Below are 18,252 nucleotides of genomic sequence, written 5' to 3'. Positions count from 1 at the left end.
GGGGGCCCCAGACCTGGACACAATACTCCAGATGGGGCCTCACGATGGCAGAATAGAGAGGGACAATCACCTCTCTCTCCCTGCTGGCCACCTCTCTTCTGATGGAGCCCAGGATACCATTTGCTTTCCGAGCTGCAAGAGCACACTGCTGGCTCATGTTCAGTTTTTCATCCACCAGAACCCCCAGGTCCTTCTCTGCAGGCCTACTCTCAAGGATTGCTCCTCCCAGTCTGCACACGCACCTGGCATTCCTCTGGTGCAAGTGCAAAACCTTGCACTTTGCTGTGTTGAACCTCATTAGATTCACCTGGGCCCACCTTTCGAGTCTGTTGAGATCCCTCTGAATGGCATGGGACCATCAGCAGGTCCATTCATGTCCCTCTGAGTGGATACTCTATGAAAGGTAGCTGTGAATAAATAAGTAAATAAATAATATATATGTTTATGTATTTGAGAAATCATGTGTAAGCTGTTAATGTCATGCATATGTGGATGCTGCATCAAGAATTACCATAACCTAATATAGCTAAAATGTATTGAGACATCGGTAGTTCAAAGAAAGTCAGAGCGCTGCGGGTGAAACCATCCTGTTAGACTCAATAAACCTTGCAGAATTATACAAATATTTTTTATTAGAAAACTAACAGTTCTGAAATGTGTCATGAAAGACAAATACTGCTGTAAGTTTTAAGCATGAGCTATGTTAAGAAACCATTCAGTCTAATCTTTCTGTTGCTGCTATGTCAAATATACTACAGTTAACTCAAATTTACAGAGCAATTTCCTTTTGCTGAATCTCAGAATTTTCCCACCAACTATAAAGTAGCACTAAGCTTCAAGTGCCTTAGGGGCAGATGGACCCCAGCTGCATACACAATGCTACATAACAAAGATAATGGAGAGCAAAATCCCTCCCTCAAAGGGAGGAAGGCAAGGTACTGGAAAGAGACTAACTTATAGAGGTTCCAATGAAGGATACTTGCAAAACCATGTAACTAGAGTGAAAGATGCAAAATGAAGCAGAGCAGAACACAAATGAAAATGAAACTCTAGGAAGAAACAGAAGGCAAGTTGTTGTCCTTAAATGCTGCTTTCCCCTATGAAGGTTAAGAGTCAACTGACATGGATGCTGTGCTGTTTATGGCATGTTGCCTGCCTTTCTCATGGGCTGCTCTTTGAGCACGCAGCTCCATGGGTCCTTACCAGTGCAGGCTCTCTGATTCCCAGAATGGGCAGCAGCTGCTTCCAGTGATGAAGAATCCAGGGAAACTCTGTCTCTGGCTTCTCATAGCTGTTATGTTAACAAACTAACAAGCTTTGGGGATTCTAAACATCCTAGAAAGCTGTAGAAATGTCTTGTAAAGGTCAAATCAACATTTTCTTATCCTTTTCAGATCATATGAGCAAAAATCATGTCAATTTTTAAATTTTATTTCAGAATGATTTATCTCAATTTAAGAATTTCTTCTAGTTTTCAGACAGCTGCGATATACTAATAAAAAACACAACTCATCACAGCTAAAATGAAAAGTATTATCACAATACTTATACAATAAAGAATCCTTTCCTTATTTATTTCCTCTGACAGATCAAGAACAAGGGGGGTTTTCCACAAGACAACATACCTAAAATTAATCTGTATGAACACATTATTTCATGAGGTACAGACATACCTACAAAACTCATTTTTTCCAGATCGCTTTAACTACTTTTATGTGTTTAATAAACCTTAAGTCCAATCCTCTGTTCATGCATAATTGCAATTTCCTGCAGATAAGACTGCATTCAGGCAAAGGGCATCTGCTACATAATATGAAATTGAAAGGCTTAGAAAGATTTGCCAGAAACAAACAAAAGGAAAGAAAATAAGTTTAATTCACAACAATTTAGAATTTAAAAAGATATCGAAATATTAAACATACTGCTTCAGGAAACAGTCCAGTACATCTGATGGTGAAGCACAAGAAACTTTTCCTTATGAACTAGCTTCTTAGAGTTCTTTCCCTGTGTTCATGGCACCTTGAGAAACAAAGTACTAAACAGTCAGAAAAGAAGAATAATGGATGTTAATATACTTTAAAAGAAAGAAAGATGCCAAAATGTTTTGACAAATGTCACTCCAATGGTTATGCTGTACCTGCTGGCTAATGACACAGATCTACATATTTGGTTTCCCCCCAGAAATATGAAGCCATTTGTTGGTGTTGTTCTCACTGAATGAGACTGGAAGAAACCAAGAACAAAACTCATGTTTTTATTCCAAGTGTGGTTTGGCTGGAAAGCTGAGAACAGTACAGGTAGGTTTTGCATTCTTTCTTCGAGCAAATATTTTATTAGTAACTAAGATATCTCTGAATGGTTTGTCCATCATACTGAGTACATTATGACTCATAAATTTCTAATAAGCATGCCACGACTTGCAACTTCATTGTACTTCCTCTGCAGCTCACTTCACAAGCTCTTGGCTAGAAAGTAGCCCGATTTACCATCCAAATGCAGGCAGCAGACTTCAAGCAACAACAATGCCAGGCACAACTGTAGAACTGCAGCAATGAGTAAAATGACAGACGGAAGTTTTTGATCATTCTTTCCTCGTGCTTGCAGTGAAATTACTTAGACCATCTTTTGAGCTTTTAGAAGAACAGCTGGAAACCAAGCACTACATACCCATTCAACATAATTACTGCTTACTTCTTACTGGTGATCATTCCATCATTTTGTATGTGCTGCTACTTGAAAAGAGAGTACTGGTCTTCCAAAGATCTTTGCTACAGTTTTAGTCTATTCACGTTGCTACTGAACAGGACAGAAAGTGTTGTAATTCTTGCTGACACCACGTTGGACAGGATATTTAAAGCAGTGAATAAAAATATCAACACCTTGTGCTATAGAAATAACAGTTAGAGTCTGTATTACTGCTGCTCTGTTGAACCTCCTTGTTGCTTCCATAGAGGTTTTTCATTTTTCACTCATCAAAATTATGTACCTAACTATTACCTTTCCTGATTATTAGGTATTTTCTGCATTATCTTGAAATTGAAGCTCTGGGCTAAATGGGACACAGTCCAAAGAACTATATAGTGCTGATACACATTGTTCTTTGTTATATAAAACACCTGCTTCTTTCCTACTCTGTTTGTTTCAACCAGAATTCTGGAAAACACACCAAAACCTGATGGCATTGTGGCTGCCTTACTCCATGCTTCAATTGCCTGTACATACCAGAAGGGTATGCCAGAATCAACTATGTATTGCTTTTAAATCCAGAGTTCATAAATGGATGCAAAGCAAACTCAAAGCATTAACACTCAGATGGTATAACCTCTTCAGAATTGTGTTTGCACCCCCTGATACTCATTATAGCTATTAATTAAATTAAAAAGTTGCTTTTTGGCCTGTACATCAAAAAAAGATGGGTAGATAATAGAACAGAGGTAAGAGACAAGTCTGACACACAGCCTCAGTCCAGAACTGTTGCTTGCACAAGGTCAACAAACTGACTGTGATGGGACTTGAGCACTGTGGCTATTCCTGAGCATCAGGTGGCCTGTACACAGAAGGCACACAGAGGGAGCTGGATACACTCATGTAGCCACACATAACAACAGCAGCACATCTGGAGGCAATACAGACCAGAGAGAAGCAGGCTTGCCTCCTTAGAGGAAATCTAGTATGACGCAGTTCTTGATACAGAGACCTTAGCTACACTGCTGACAGCAGGTAGAGTGAATCAGTATAAATGTTATTAATAATGAAAATGGAGTTCTGCAGCATCATTTGGAGAGTGGAAATCCACATTTATAAAATGCCTGGCAAACAAAAAAGTCTCAGCCTGAGAGGGACTTAGCTTTCATTTAACAGAAGTAGAGAAATCTCTTTTGAAGAGCTAAGCACTCTAAAATATTATAAATCTGTCCAATATACTACCATAGGAGCTGGAAGTCTATCCAACTCTCTGCCCCAAATACTTTTCAATCTCTCTTAGACAAATCCAGACACAGACAGTGAATCCTGTCCATCAGGAAGCCAAGGGGAGTTTTCCAATTATTTTCAGTGAAGTCAGAATTTTGATTATGAAATAAAAATATGCAATGAGAACTGAGGTATAAGAAATACATTTTGATATGTTCTTTCAATAACAGGTTTTACAAGCTTGACATACAAAATGTAAGGCTAGTCCAGGCACAGGACATTCATCTAAAAAGGCACTGAGGTATGAAGCAGAAGACACAATAATAATGTGAGAGCAGGGGTGAACAGATGGAGCATTGGCATTAAAAAGAGAAGCAGAGCTTTGAAGTCATGGGACCACTACAGACTGACACGCAACTAATGAGATCAGAAATTGGCTTCTCATAGTGTAAATTTTGCCTCACTTATCAGAAAAGAAAATAAAATTAATCTTCCATGACTTGATTATCATAGTCTAGAATCAAGCCAAATTTATTAGTCTAAATTTGGTTCTCTGAGTATCCAGTGCAGAAGGAACACAAACACAGTGAAGAACAGACTGTGTGGTCACATCTGAGTCCTTTGTTACCCTTATTACCTAAACTCTAGGGGAGAGCTACAGATCAGGATAAGTTTCTGTTAGGAAGTGTATCAGGTTATGAATTATCATCTTTGAGTCATGCAGGAAATAACTTAGGAATACATTTTTCTTGGTATAACTAGCTGATGCAGCTATGTTTTCACAGCGTTTTCATAAAGCAGCAGTTCAGTTCTGTTAACACTGACTAATCTGCTGTTAACTCAGCGTTCACACAGTTGAGACATTTTTCTTCAATGTTTACTTTTCACAGTGTGCTTGTTACTTTCAATGAGAGATGAGGTTACTTAGACTTCACATACGCATCATTCATCCCTAAATCCCACTATGTTTCAATCTTTATGATAGCTGAATACTTCTTGCCTCCATAAACATTAGAAATCATGTTATCTCCTCCTTTGGCAACAGTCAACATTACCAAGTCAATAGAGCAATTTCAAAATACAAAGCTAGCTAAAGTTCGAAGTTAATTCAAAACTTCCAAGCTACCACCGGTAAGCAGTAGCCAAAAAACAGCAGCACTAGGAGAAATATAATTATCTTCATCTGCTTACTCCAGAGCTATATAAGTGAGGTTAGTGACTAGGGACGGTAAGAAGAACTTGAGCCCTTTATGTGTTCTTCAAAATGGTCATGGAAAAAAAAAAAAAAAGAAATTATTTGAGAAAAATAATTCAACTCAACATTTTTTTCCCCTCCCTCCTCTAGCAAGCACTTCTACCTTAAAAAATTGATACCAAGTTAGCCTTGATAGGCTTCTAGATGGGAATTGATGACAGATCAGTAGTTCTTATCAGAGAGGCTCATTGTAGACAATCAGAATTACCATCCAGATTCATTTCTCATTTAAAAATTCCGGAAGGAAAGGCAATGCCCTATTGCTACAGAAAGCTAACCTGATCTTCTTCCAACTGAATGAAACCTACCTTATGCTGATATCATGAAATTAAAGCCAGCCTGTTTAAAAATCCTTATAAAAGCACACTTGGTTCTTACTGCTAATTTCAAACCCAGCACATGGTCAGAGCCACAGCTGAGCTCCATAAGCCCGTCATTTGTGTGTGGAATTAGTTCCTCACGGCCTAAAGAGACTCTTCTCTAATATTTCATTGCATCTCATGATATTTTCCGTAGACAGACAACTGAGCAGAGATGGAGAATTTATTAAGCAGAGAAAACAAAGCACTATTTTCATTTGCTGTTATCTTGTATGCAATGCAGCATCCCAAAGTTATGCAAAATACAACTGACGGTAGAGAATTTTTTTATGTATATCTGAAGGAGTATTTTGAGGTGTTAAGAGATCCTCCAGTATGCTACTCCTGTATTTTTGGCTTTCAGCTGGTACAGAGTAAGATGTGGTGGGCATTACTCCAAAAAATTTGGTAATCACTGAATGGGTTTATTGCAATTCTTGTATGTAGTGGGAGTTCTCTGCCAAACACCTGTCCAAATATGTTTTCCTCACTGAATGGGTTATTGTTCTTTGTATGCTGTAGATGGGCATAAATGTGTAAAATTAAAACTCACTCAACCTATTTGGCATGAGCTAGTGTTCCTGTGATTACAGACTATCACCATACATTCTGACTCAGACTGTCAAAACAGCCAGTGACAGGTGCTTTTTTTATACTTCAGGATGTTTTTAAAACATTTTCTGCAATTTTCCATGCAAAGGTGCAAACCAGCTACATTCATTGGTCCTGGTCAAGAAAAAGAAATTTGCATACATGATTTCTGAAACATTTACTACTCAAAAAAAATAATGGGAAATATTTCTGTCTAGCTAGCAAGCTTCTTTTTTTTTTTTTTTTTTTTTTGAAGCATTTTACACTTATTTTGATTTCTTTTGACCTAATGCTAAGTATGCAAGACCCAAAAGCCAGAGAGAATAGACTTTTATCTGCAACACAGTCCTCAGAGTTTTGAATTAATTATAAGCTTTTCACTTAACTGAGAAAGAAAGAACAATTTCTTGGCTGCAAGTTCAACTACTATTAAAATTACATCTTTGCAAGCTATCTGCTTCCATGACCAGGGGCTGTTTGTGTTGCACACAGAAGCAGTTTTCAGCTAATCCACATCTGCCCACATGTGACCACTCTGCTCCAGCCTTGCCCACTGCCATATTTTACAGCAGCTAAAGAGCTGCACTGGGAGGTACTTCTCCACAGAGTAACACTGGCTGGTAAAGAAAGGGAAAAAGAACACCTGGTAGTATGACAGTGCTAAGCTCATCTGATTAAGCGAACCAAGCAAGGGGTAGGGTTTGGCCGAAAAAGCCTTACACTCACACAGGCACAAACAGAGTCTCTCCCCAGGCACTGCTCCAGGGAGGCATGGAGGCCATCCAGCAGCTGTGCACCAACAAGCAGCAGCTTCAACTTGGGTTCTCTTCTCTACAGTGTCCGATGTCCATGTAGCAGTACTTTCTTTGATCTCAACTACTAGATGGGTTTATAGCAACATGTTGGCACAGGCTGCCAATTAAGACAATTATCTAATCTGGCTCAGCTTTGAGTGGGGCTGGATGTATGTCCTTTTCACTCTAAGATCCTTTCCAAATTCTGTTTTTCTGTGATCCTCTGATATGATTTTCTTCTGCGCAGGCTCCATTTGCTGTTGACTTTACCCCTTACCTCATTTCAATAAAAAACCCAGAAACAAATTCCATGTAGCAAAAAGAGAGAGAAATCCTCATTTGGAACAGCTACCAGGAGAGCTTTTCCTCTGTTCGACGTCTCTCTCAAAGGAAAGGGTAGCAGCCAGTTTCTGGAGAATATGTTTTCAGGGCACCTACTCATTGTAGTAATTGATGTCTTATACAAATAAAGTATTAGTTCCTGCTACTGGGCCAACAGCCATTTTTCTTGTAAGAATTGTGTTCAGGCACTGTAACAAGCTGATTCAATGCTGCAACATATTGAAGAAAAGCTGTGTTGATGTAATGTAAAAACAAACCATTGATCATACTGACACACAACAAACAATGGATCTCTTCAATCTCAGAAATGATGGCTGTTGCATGTGTTACTAAATAATTCTATACTACCCTATAGACAGTGTTTATTACTTGACTTTAAAGGTATTTTTTTGTTTTGTTTTGTTTCCCCACTGGCACATATTTGCAGCTTTCCCCTTCCAGGTGCCATTTCCTTTACAGGGGAATGATAGCAGAGCCAGATGAACTACTTATAGTGTACAGCTCACACAGTGGTTATTATCTGCAGGTCAGTAAAGTAAGAAAAGGTCCTTTCTCAAAGACTAACCAGGATAAAAACAGCACAACCTGAATTGACTAACAATTCAGAGCTGTAACTCTGCTGGGATAAGAAATCAGTACTTTCACATTTCAGTTCAGTGACTGTAGACTGCTGCCTGTGCTTGTTCTTCTCATCAAATACCAATGAAACATTGCACTGGTTGAAGGGTTTTTTGACAATTTTCTTTCAAATGATCCATGAGCAGATGGTTTAGTAATTTGCTGCTTTTTTGCAAGTATTCACAGCATAAATTCAAAACATTACTCCTAGGAATATAAATCGGACCCTAGGGTCCCTAAGAAGTATTTGTCATATAATTTTAGTAGGTATTCACTGTTTATTAAAGCCATGTGGCTGCCATTTTACCTTATTTATATTTCTTGTTCAGCTAAACCTAAATATTTTCCATGGCCAGCCAGTGGCCGGAACCACAGCTCTTTCCCATCTCTTGAATTTCCTATCTGAGATCAAAGCCCAGTGTACATGTCTGAACTTGGAGTCTTATCCTTTCTACCATCATTAAATATAGCTTTGAAGTCAGATCCGTACAACAACTACAGGATAGCCAACATTTCAAAAACAAATATTTGCCAAGAGTTGCCAGTGCAACTCCTCAAGTAGCATCAACATCACTAATCACATTCAACTGCCTTCTAATTAGAAATGTGATTAATACTTTTTACCAGCCTTTCTGTTTCCATTTTAAAACATCGATGTTTGACATTTTATTCATAGGAAAATTAACAGAAATCAATTCTGGACCCATGGCTGAGATGCAGAAGGAGATTCCCCCCCCCCCCCCCCAAACGTAATGCATTTGTAAATGTTTATTTGTTGAGCTAGTGAACTGAAGAAGTTCATACATTCATAATAAAACATATCACACAGCCTCATTATCAATAATGAATGCTAAGCACTGATTTAAAAAGAAGCTGGTAGAAAAAGAATTTTTTTTTCTCAGAAAAAAATATTAACAAAAATGAAAAACATTGAAAGTGCAATCAGCACTGTTTCAATTCCTCACAACCATTCCCACCCCTCAAAAAAAGACCAAACAGCAGAAATAATTTCAGGAAAAAAAAAATCAAATCAGAAACATTGTCAGCTGGGAAATCCAGAGCAGCTGTAGTTCTAATACGTTGTATTATTGTCTCTATCACAGATTTTTCTTCTAGGTTGCCCTACATTTTCAATGTTGCAACATACTCTTTCTCACAATGAGAGAAATCAGACATCATGGAAGTCTGTGGTCAAAGCACATCAAGAACAACTTAAGTGTGCTTGGGATCCCAAGATTGAGCTTCAGATCCCAATCTTACAACCTTTGAAAAGACAAACATGATTTTCAGGATGTGATGTAGCAGAGTATTTCAATGAAATATCTTATTGTGTCTTGGTATGTTGAGCCATTTGAAAGAAAATAATCCCAAGTGAATTACTTGTGAAAATATTTTTGTCCAAAAAACACTTTTTCTACAAAATAATATTAACTAAAAAAAGTACAATCAGTCTGACTATTTGGAGAAAACCAATATAAAAGCAGATTACTTAGGGAAATTATGTACCTATTTAGCTTTGCATTTAGGATACTACATTATTTCTACTTTTGTTGGTAGGGCTGGATTTCATGGTGGTATATTGCTTCAGCAGTTCAATGGTTTTACAGCTCACTCCCATGCCATGTATGCAGAATGAGTGACATTCAGACCAAGCTTTAAAGTAAATATTAATTAGAAGCTTTTGAAATGTAGAAGCAAGATAAACATAAGCAGGAATGGAAACATGGAATTATTTCCTATTTAATAAGGATCGTTTTCTCTCATGTTCCCACATAAAATGTTGTTGATTTCTATGAGATTAATTGCACATACCTGGATTGCAAGAACCTCTGATGCAGAACCTTTGAGCAAACAAGATGGGTGCCTAAACTACAGCTTTGCATTCAAAGCCAATTATGTCTCTGCTTCTGTGTGTCAATATCATTATTGTTTCTTCTGAATGTTTACTGCATTTGAGCATTGCACTTGCTAGTTCTGAATTCGTTCTTATCATGTATTACGAAATCATTAATTCTAAGCTTTGCCATAAATCAGACACAGAATATTGTGCATTTTTTAGCTATGCATTTGAAGAAGCTTAGTTAAAAAAAATGTAACTAGTAAAAAAGCTTTTCTTCTTCCACCTTATTTGTCTACATCTTTTCTCTTAACTGTATTTTCAACAGTTGATCTGAAAATATACGAGAAAGCTATCCCAGAAGAAACCAAACAGCAGACATGAATTCTCATGTTCTGATTACCACAAGAAGTACATTTTTGATTCCTATAGTCCATGGATATGAAAAACTTAAACTTTTTAAAGCTGATGGAAAAACTTAATATGCCTTATGCACCAATCTCATGGCTCAGAGAGCTGAACGCCTTTTTAAAAAGCAAATTATTTTTACTGAGTTTGGGGGACTTTTTAGAGGCATGAGTCCATTCTGACTATGCATTTAATGTGCGTTTGAGTAGTTCTTCATGTGAAAGAATTTGGGTATTTGATACACAACAGGGTGGGTCTGTAATGCAGTAAGCAGCCCAGTTCTGGTGGACTTATGCACTTGAAAGCTGCCTTCTTCCATTCCAGACAGAGGAATGAAATCATCTTCATTACAACACATTTTACTGAAGCAATGACCTCTTCTTGACTGGTTTGTAATGGCTCTTGAAGAGCGATCTATCTCAGCCCAGGACGTAAGGCAGGCATAAAGCCCTACTCTACTTCCATTAGTGACTCACATGGCCTATGAGGAATACCTTTCTGCAGGAACAAAAGGCCCAGGCTCCTAAAGTGATTCAAAGTGCTTCAGAGATCAAAAAGTTTTCTCCTAAAGGCAGGAAGGTCTCCTGGGGTTCCCAAAAATTAAATCATGTAGCATACTAAGAAAATATCCTTCAGAAACTCTGGAGATTTTACCACAGCACTCACTCATCTGCTATGAGAGCAATAAGTGCTGGCCACCAAGGCCCCAGACAACACACCTGAGGCACACTCAGACACTGCCCTCCAATGCAGCTCACCTGCAGGGCAGCCATTTCAGGATAACCATACCAGAGCTTGCTGCTCCAAGAGCTGTTTCCACCTGGGAACTGTGGGATATCCTATTTACCCCGTCTCCCCCCCTCTACTTTGATGCATTGGCATGCCCTACTCTCTCTGCTGTGCAGTGTGGCAGCCTGCATCCAGGCAATCAGCTCTGAATGCTCCTGGGTTCCTCATCAGATGAAGAGTCCTATTACCTGCTGCTCTCACCAGGCCTGCATTTTGTATAGTAACTGAATGCTTTACATTTTTCTGTGATTGGTAGCTTCAGATCACGTAGCTATCATCTAGTTAAATTTGTTTCAGGGTGCAGCTTTGATCAAAGAATACAGGAACATGCAAACACTGTATATACTTGTGAAAATCAGTAGAATTTAAGTAATAAGGAGGCAATAAATATTTCTCAAAATAAAATAATCTTTGATGGAAAGGGAGCATTTGATATCTTATTCTACTTTTAATTCAAAAATGTTTTCCAAATAAAATTAGGTATCATAGGATATGTCAGTTTAGAAGGCACCTCAGCAGGGAGGTCATCAAATCCGATCTCCTGCTTAGAATAGGGTCAGCAATGTTAGCATTAAAAAATTACATATTGCCTGGGCAGGACTCAGGCAGTACAAGATGACAACAACATAACAAACTGTTTGAGCATTTGAATTATTGTTTGCTGTTGTAATGAATATTAAAAGAAAAAATAAAGAAAAGCTTTATTTTTGCTAGCTTATTTCTTTAAAATCTTTTCTTGAAGTAAGATCAGAGATAAATAAATAGAAATATCCAAAAAAAATGCAAAACATTAGGAGCCTACGTGTGCAACTCCATGTTTCTAGGACGAGCCATTCTTTGCTTTCCAAAAAAACCTCTGTTGAACAAAAGCTGACTTTAAATAGACTCCTGTTAGACTTCTGTAATTTAGTGAAGAGAAAATGCCATGTTATTCAACAATAAATGGTCTCTCTGACATCGTCAACAAACACAGGGAAGACGAGACACTCATTTTCAAAGGGGAAATATTCCTACTGTGACAGAACCATTACCGTGCCTTTACAGCCATTATGTGAAATAATTGGTTTGGACGCTAACACGTGTTATGGGGGAGAGAAGCTCTCCAGAACAGAAAAGAAATATTCTTTGCTTCAGAGTAACTGCAGTTATTCATGTTTTTGTCTCTGTGATAGAAGACTGTTCTGTCTTTGAAATAAAAAACATTTATTGGCACCAATCAACATTATCAGGTTGCCTTCAAAAACTTTACTTCTGAAGTATTTCTTGAGAATTGATTTTCAGACATTTATACTGTTTCTTAAAATATACTTAATCATTTTAAGGTAGCCAATAATAAATGAAATGAGTTCAGTACACCATTACAAAGATAGTCAAACAGAACTATTATTATTTAACAAAAGTTCTTCAGCTTAAGACATGCATTTGTGTTTCTCATGCTTTTAATACTAGTAAGGGCCAATACAGAATATTACAATGGCAATTTTTTGCAAAAACCTTTGCTCAAGGACCTTACAGCCAATCAGTTTAATGATATTCTTTTCATATTCTTTCAGGCCAGTGGTGTTTCCATGGACTAAGTTTAGGACCAGAGGAGATCTCTAGAATAAAAAACTTATTAAAGTAGAAAACTTTATAGGACTGTTTCATGTAATAATTTTACCTCATTAGCTGTATGTCTACTTTTATCTTCTATAGCAGGTTAGCAATTAGAGATGATAAGATCTTGCATATTGCGACAACTTAATTTATTACAATTTCTTAAATAAGTTCTATGTGACCTAAAAATTAGTTTGTGGAAAATACTGAAAAACTTCATGAAAGTTTTTCATTGTAATTCATTGTACGCAATGGTACTTCCATATCAGGACTGTCATATCGCTAGCATGGAATAGTCTGCAATATACACAATCCAGTATGTTTATTTAAATACATGTTTGAAAGCAAGAGGGAAGCAGATACCGTTCTCCATTACATTACACCAGCACAATTCAACTGGAATACAGAATCTTTTGCTCTAAAGGCACAGTCAAAATTCATGCATAACTCTTGAGCAGCTGCCAAGTTCAGCCGTAGCTGGAAGGCAGAGCTGTGCTTTCCCAGAGGCAGCTTTCTGGGACGGCACAGATGTGCCACCAGCAGATGGACTAAGGGAGGAGCAGCTGCTCCATCAGCCCTGAATGGGAAATATGAAATTTCCTGACTGGTCTTCCCTCTGGCAGCTGAGGCAGAGGGATGCTCCTTGGAATGCGTATCAGTGTGGTTTAACCCCAGTAGGCAGCTCAGCCCAGCCCTACACTGCCCTCTCTTTTCTAGTCCTGTGAAGGTGCAAGGAAGCATAGGGACCCCAGCCTCCATGAACTCACTATTCTGACTTACCAAGCAACACAAGTTAAACACACAAAATGCATCACTACACCAACCCTACTGATCCTAGGGGGATTTAAAAAAAAAAAAAACAGAAAAGAAAAAAAAGAAAACTCTTATTAAAAAAAAAATATTCCACATGCTCAAGCATACTCAAGTACTAAAATATTCTGTAAACAATCTTTGGTGATTCTGACATCAGACTTGTCCCTACACAGCATGCCTCCATTGTGAACTTTGTTACAGAACAAATTCCTTACCTTGTTTGTTATGACAAAGGAAAGTCATTTCACATGACTGCTTTCCATATATTAAGAAATGTCATAAGGGCATCATAAGTTTGTCCAGTGCCCTACCTGTTGTGTCAGTCCAAGTTTGCCATATCGATGCCTCAACCGTGGACCTTTTCTGGAACTCAGTGAGCAACTGTGCGTTCTTTGTCTACAGACAAAAAACACCAGTCAGCTATATTGGGCAGCCAGTGCAGGTTACAGAAGAGCAAAGCACTGTGGCTCATCCTTCAGCAAGGAAGACAAGGGCCAAAATTTAGTATGCGATCTAACTGTGAGATATTTTTTTACATATTGCCCTGCAAAGCAAAGCAGAGTGAGTTGCAGAAATCAGAGCCAAAGGATGTAATGCCAGCATTAGCATGATAATACCAAAACATTAAAGCAAGTGTGGTAATTACAGCAAAGTTCAGACCTGGAAGACTCTTCATTCTTTTTGACTGCAGCTACTCACTGAGCATCTAGAAACTGTCCAAAAGATAATGAGCTTTCTAAAGGGTGAAGCAGAATAAACAGCAGCACATAAATGCTAGTATAAAATGCAAGTATTGAATACTAATACAAACCATAGCTGTTTTATTTAGTGGGACACTTCACATTTATATTACTTCATTGTCTGTTTGTTTATCCTAATTGATATTTCTGTCTTGTTCAGATACTAGATTATCCACTCAATCTGATAGATATGACACAGTGTCTTCAGTAAAAATACTGTCCTCCCTAATACAAAGGAATTCTGATGAACTGTTCCCTCTACAGAACAGAGCAGTTCATCCAAGCTGTTTCTTGGGAATGGAGTTTTGCCATAGCACCTCATCTGCACTCTGGTTAGAAACTCCAACCACAGCCAACCTGTACAATGGACACAGAAGCACTTCTCACTCAGTTCTGAGTTCAAAAATTCCCTTTATCACCGTCCTGTGCCATATCCAAGCATCAGAAAGGTAAGACAGAATCAATCAACAGTCTTTCCTACTAATCCTCATGCTGTGTGAAAGGGTGAAAAATGAAGTCATCAATGAGCACACTTAAATCTTTAAAAAAGCCTTTACAAGAAGATGAGGCCCCTCCTACCAATACGAACACAACGCTCAAAGCTATACTTTTATTCAAGAGATTATCAACCTTTGTCATTTCCCACCTTATCTAGGAAATTTCACTGGTTTCATACAGACAAAAATATCATTCATATCTGAACATCATTAAAATTCTTATTTTGAAACTTGACAAAAGCCTATTGAGAACAAGTTTCTATTCCACCCATTGAAAATTATCCACAAACTGCCATGCGATCATGTAACAATGGGCTCTCATATCTAGCTATTATTTAGTGCTTGAATATGCTCATGCCATGCAGTGGTGATGACATTTTTAAAAGTATGCGTGTGCATTCTTCAAGATAACTGGCATTGCAAATGTCTGATTTCTTTCTGCTCATCCAAGGAACTACATCGTTTCAGGAAGTGTGATTTTCACAGCAAGAAATCCACTTCCTTAATTTTAAATTGAAACTAAAAGCTAAAAAAAAAAAAAAATACTTTCAAAGAGCTGGAGGTTTGATCACTTTCCTGTTGACTGAAAACAAAGTTCCCTTGTTCCATAATTTCATAAGTCAAGCCATGACACTGCATATCACATTGCACCATGATGATTACATCATGACTTGGACACTGTCAGAGACCACTTGCCCCTTCAGAAGTTCAGAGTCCACTTATCAGCAAGTCAGACTTCCCTTCTGTCATGCTTTTGGGAGGGAGTTTGCCCTGAAGACAAAACAGTAAAATGGGCACAAAATCCTAGTGTTCTCTTCTTGACCATGCTTGTACAGCATCATAATCATGCATGATGAAAGAGGCCTCAAGAAGATGTTTTTCTCTTCTTTCTCAAAAACCTCTCTTAGCCCTCTACCAGAACATTCCTAAGTGACTGTAAATGTACCTAGAATCTAGTTTTGAAGGGAAAAGAGCTCACTACTTGTAGCTACACTAGTTCTTTCAAGTAACTCTTTCCATTGCTTAGTGGAAAGGAGTACATTTTGAGTAAGTGCTTAGGAGGGGAAGACAAAGCCCTTTCCAGCTGGCATCCCCACCTCTGAAAGCTTTGAACAGAACACAGCAATTTGAGAGGCTGATTTCTGGATGAGGTTAAAAGTGAGGTGAGCTTCTTTAGAAGAGCTCTCTCTTCATAAGGAGAACTAAATCCACAACCACTTAAACGGAATGGCACAAAGTATTCACCCTTAGTAATGCACTTATAATGGTAGCTGCACACGCAAACACTTGCTGAGATACTACTTTTATAATACAAAATACAAGTAAATACTAATGTAAATTATTCTAATACAAGAAAACAGTATTTGAATCCTAATCTTTGGATTCAAGCTTTTGCCACTAGAGCTACTCTGAGCATTACGCACCCTTTGGAGAAGTACGTCTCAATCCCTACAGACGGGCTAGAAATAAGCATCTTTCACGGAATAGATAACTTTCACAAAGAAATCATGTTTAAACAAAACATAGAATCGTAGAATCATTAAAGTTGGAAAAGACCTCTAAGATCATCTAGTCCAACCGTCTACCTACCACCAATGTTGCTTGCTAAACTACGTCCCTAAATACCACATCTACACATTTCTTGAACACCTCCAGGAGTGGTGACTTCACCACCTCCCTAGGCAGCCTGTTCCAGTGCCTCACCACTCTTTCAGAGAAGAAGTTTTTCCTAATATCCAACCTGAAACTCCCCTGGAGCATTCCCTCTCATCCTATCATTCTAACTTCCTGCTAAGGCTCCGGATCACAGGATAATAACAGCTAAATTAGTTCTGAAACATGAAAGATCAAAATACACATTACACCTTCTCTCATGCTGTTCTATTAAGAAGACTAAACTTTTATTAAATTTTAATTAAATGTAGGTCTTCAGTGAATTTTCTGTTCACTCACTGCAAATAGAAATGTCTGCTTTACAAAATGAGCCTTTCTAGCCTTTACTGGGGCTCACTACAGAACTGGCAAGTTAATACACCGCAGTAGTTTGCTTTTATGGAAATACTAGGACTTGTTCCACATTTTTAGATACACTTGTGAAAAGAAACCCAAGGCACAAAATCATACTATCATTATTCTGCTCTGTACTTTTTTATAAGTAAGAAAGAGAAGTTATACAGCCCCATGTACCAGTCCCACATCACTGCCTCCTGTATTCTGGAAGTGCCCGATGAAAAAAAGAAAAACAAACAAAGTTTGGATTAAATGACAGCACAGAAATGTGGCTGCTACTTATGGGAAATAATACGAGGGCATTTTTTTTTTTAATGAAGATTCCAGTTTTTCTTTTCTCATAAAAACATACTGTCCTACTTTCTGATTCAGTAAGATTCTTCAAGGTAACCTGCTAGAATAGGAGAAATGTATTAAAATACAGCTGTAACCTCACAAATAAAAACAGAGCAAAAGTTGAAACCAGAAGAAAAACTACAGCTACTGTATCTAACTCAAAATAAAGAATGCAACACAAATGAGAAATCAAGTCAGCAAATACTTAGTCTGGTCTTCAGCAGGTGAACAGGAAATGTATTATCATTGAAATCAAGAAAAGGTGCATTGATTTATAGCTACTAAGAGTCAGCTGTGTATCTGACATGATCGCCAAATCTAATGGAGTGAAATGGAGTCAGGGCTCTGTGCTGATAAATCTACAGAGACGGGAGTTTTTTTAAGCAGCAAAAATGTAGATTGGTTGTGCCTAGTCCCTGACAAAGGATCCACAGCTTGGAACATTTTAAATCAGACTGGGCTATTACCTAGTGAAACCTGGAAGTCATTCAGTCCTGCCTTTTCTTAACTATCTTTTTTGTTTGTTTCTGAACAAGTTTTTTTTAATGGGAAGCATTCTTAGTACAGTGTGCAGGTGGATACAACTGTGGATTCTAGAAAAGCCCCATTTACAGCGGACTACCTTGTGTGTCCTTATGCATCTTTCTCTGGCTGCTGTCTCTTTCCAACATCTTTCTCCTGTTTTTCAGATCCAGAACAAAAGGCATCATTAACTCCTCCTACTTCGCTGTTAGCTAAGTACCTTCAGGAGCAACATATACAGACTGAAAACTTTCATTAATGACCAGGCACGAACAGAGAGGGATTAACATAATTTAATCCAATTAATCCCGAAAGCACAGCACACAATAGACTTACATGAAAAATAGCAGTTGGAATTTTCCATGAAGGATGCTCTTCGATATAACTAAGGCCAAATATTAGTCTGCTTCTCATTTGGTCTTAATTTCCCTACTTAGTGTCATCATATGAAACCTGCCTGTTAAAATAACCAATTCTCCTAAGGCTGGCTGTTTCATTTTTATAAGATCAACAAGATTTTAAGTATTCTTGGGAGCAGCTCTCAAGAGTTAATTATAGGGTGAGGAAATGGGAACGTGCAGGCATATGGCCTTCAGACTCTGCCACAAAGCAGTACTCACGATCAAAAAACAGTTGAAGATTGGAGGCCTCTGGACTTAACCAATACAAATATTAGAAGTAGAAATGCATATTACCCATGTGTTTAGTTAGGAAGCCTGTCTTCATCATGCAGTACCAATAACGAAGAGCTGGTAAAAAAGGAACACAGTGAGCTCAGCCTATTCCTTATCTTCACAGCTGGAATCAATAGCATGTAGATAAAAGACTGTGTC

The 18,252-nt window shown here is 38.0% G+C and overlaps 1 protein-coding gene and 1 long non-coding RNA gene across 18 annotated transcripts in view; both read right to left on the bottom strand.

Moving 5' to 3' along the window:
• The window catches only part of MTA3 (metastasis associated 1 family member 3), a 696,451-nt gene that overhangs the window by 544,898 nt on the left and 133,301 nt on the right, over nucleotides 1–18,252 (bottom strand). The gene's annotated exons all lie outside the window — the stretch shown is intronic.
• LOC110395301 lies at nucleotides 159–6,287 on the bottom strand. Its single transcript, XR_002436320.1, has 3 exons — nucleotides 2,138–6,287; nucleotides 1,923–2,019; nucleotides 159–407 (listed from the first exon to the last, which is right to left on the bottom strand). It is a non-coding gene; the product is annotated as an uncharacterized LOC110395301 (long non-coding RNA).

Source organism: Numida meleagris, chromosome 3, assembly GCF_002078875.1.
Source record: "Numida meleagris isolate 19003 breed g44 Domestic line chromosome 3, NumMel1.0, whole genome shotgun sequence".
Taxonomy (NCBI): Eukaryota; Metazoa; Chordata; class Aves; order Galliformes; family Numididae; genus Numida; species Numida meleagris.
The sequence above is the reverse complement of the archived record's forward strand: the minus strand, read 5'-3'. Positions and strand labels throughout refer to the sequence as shown.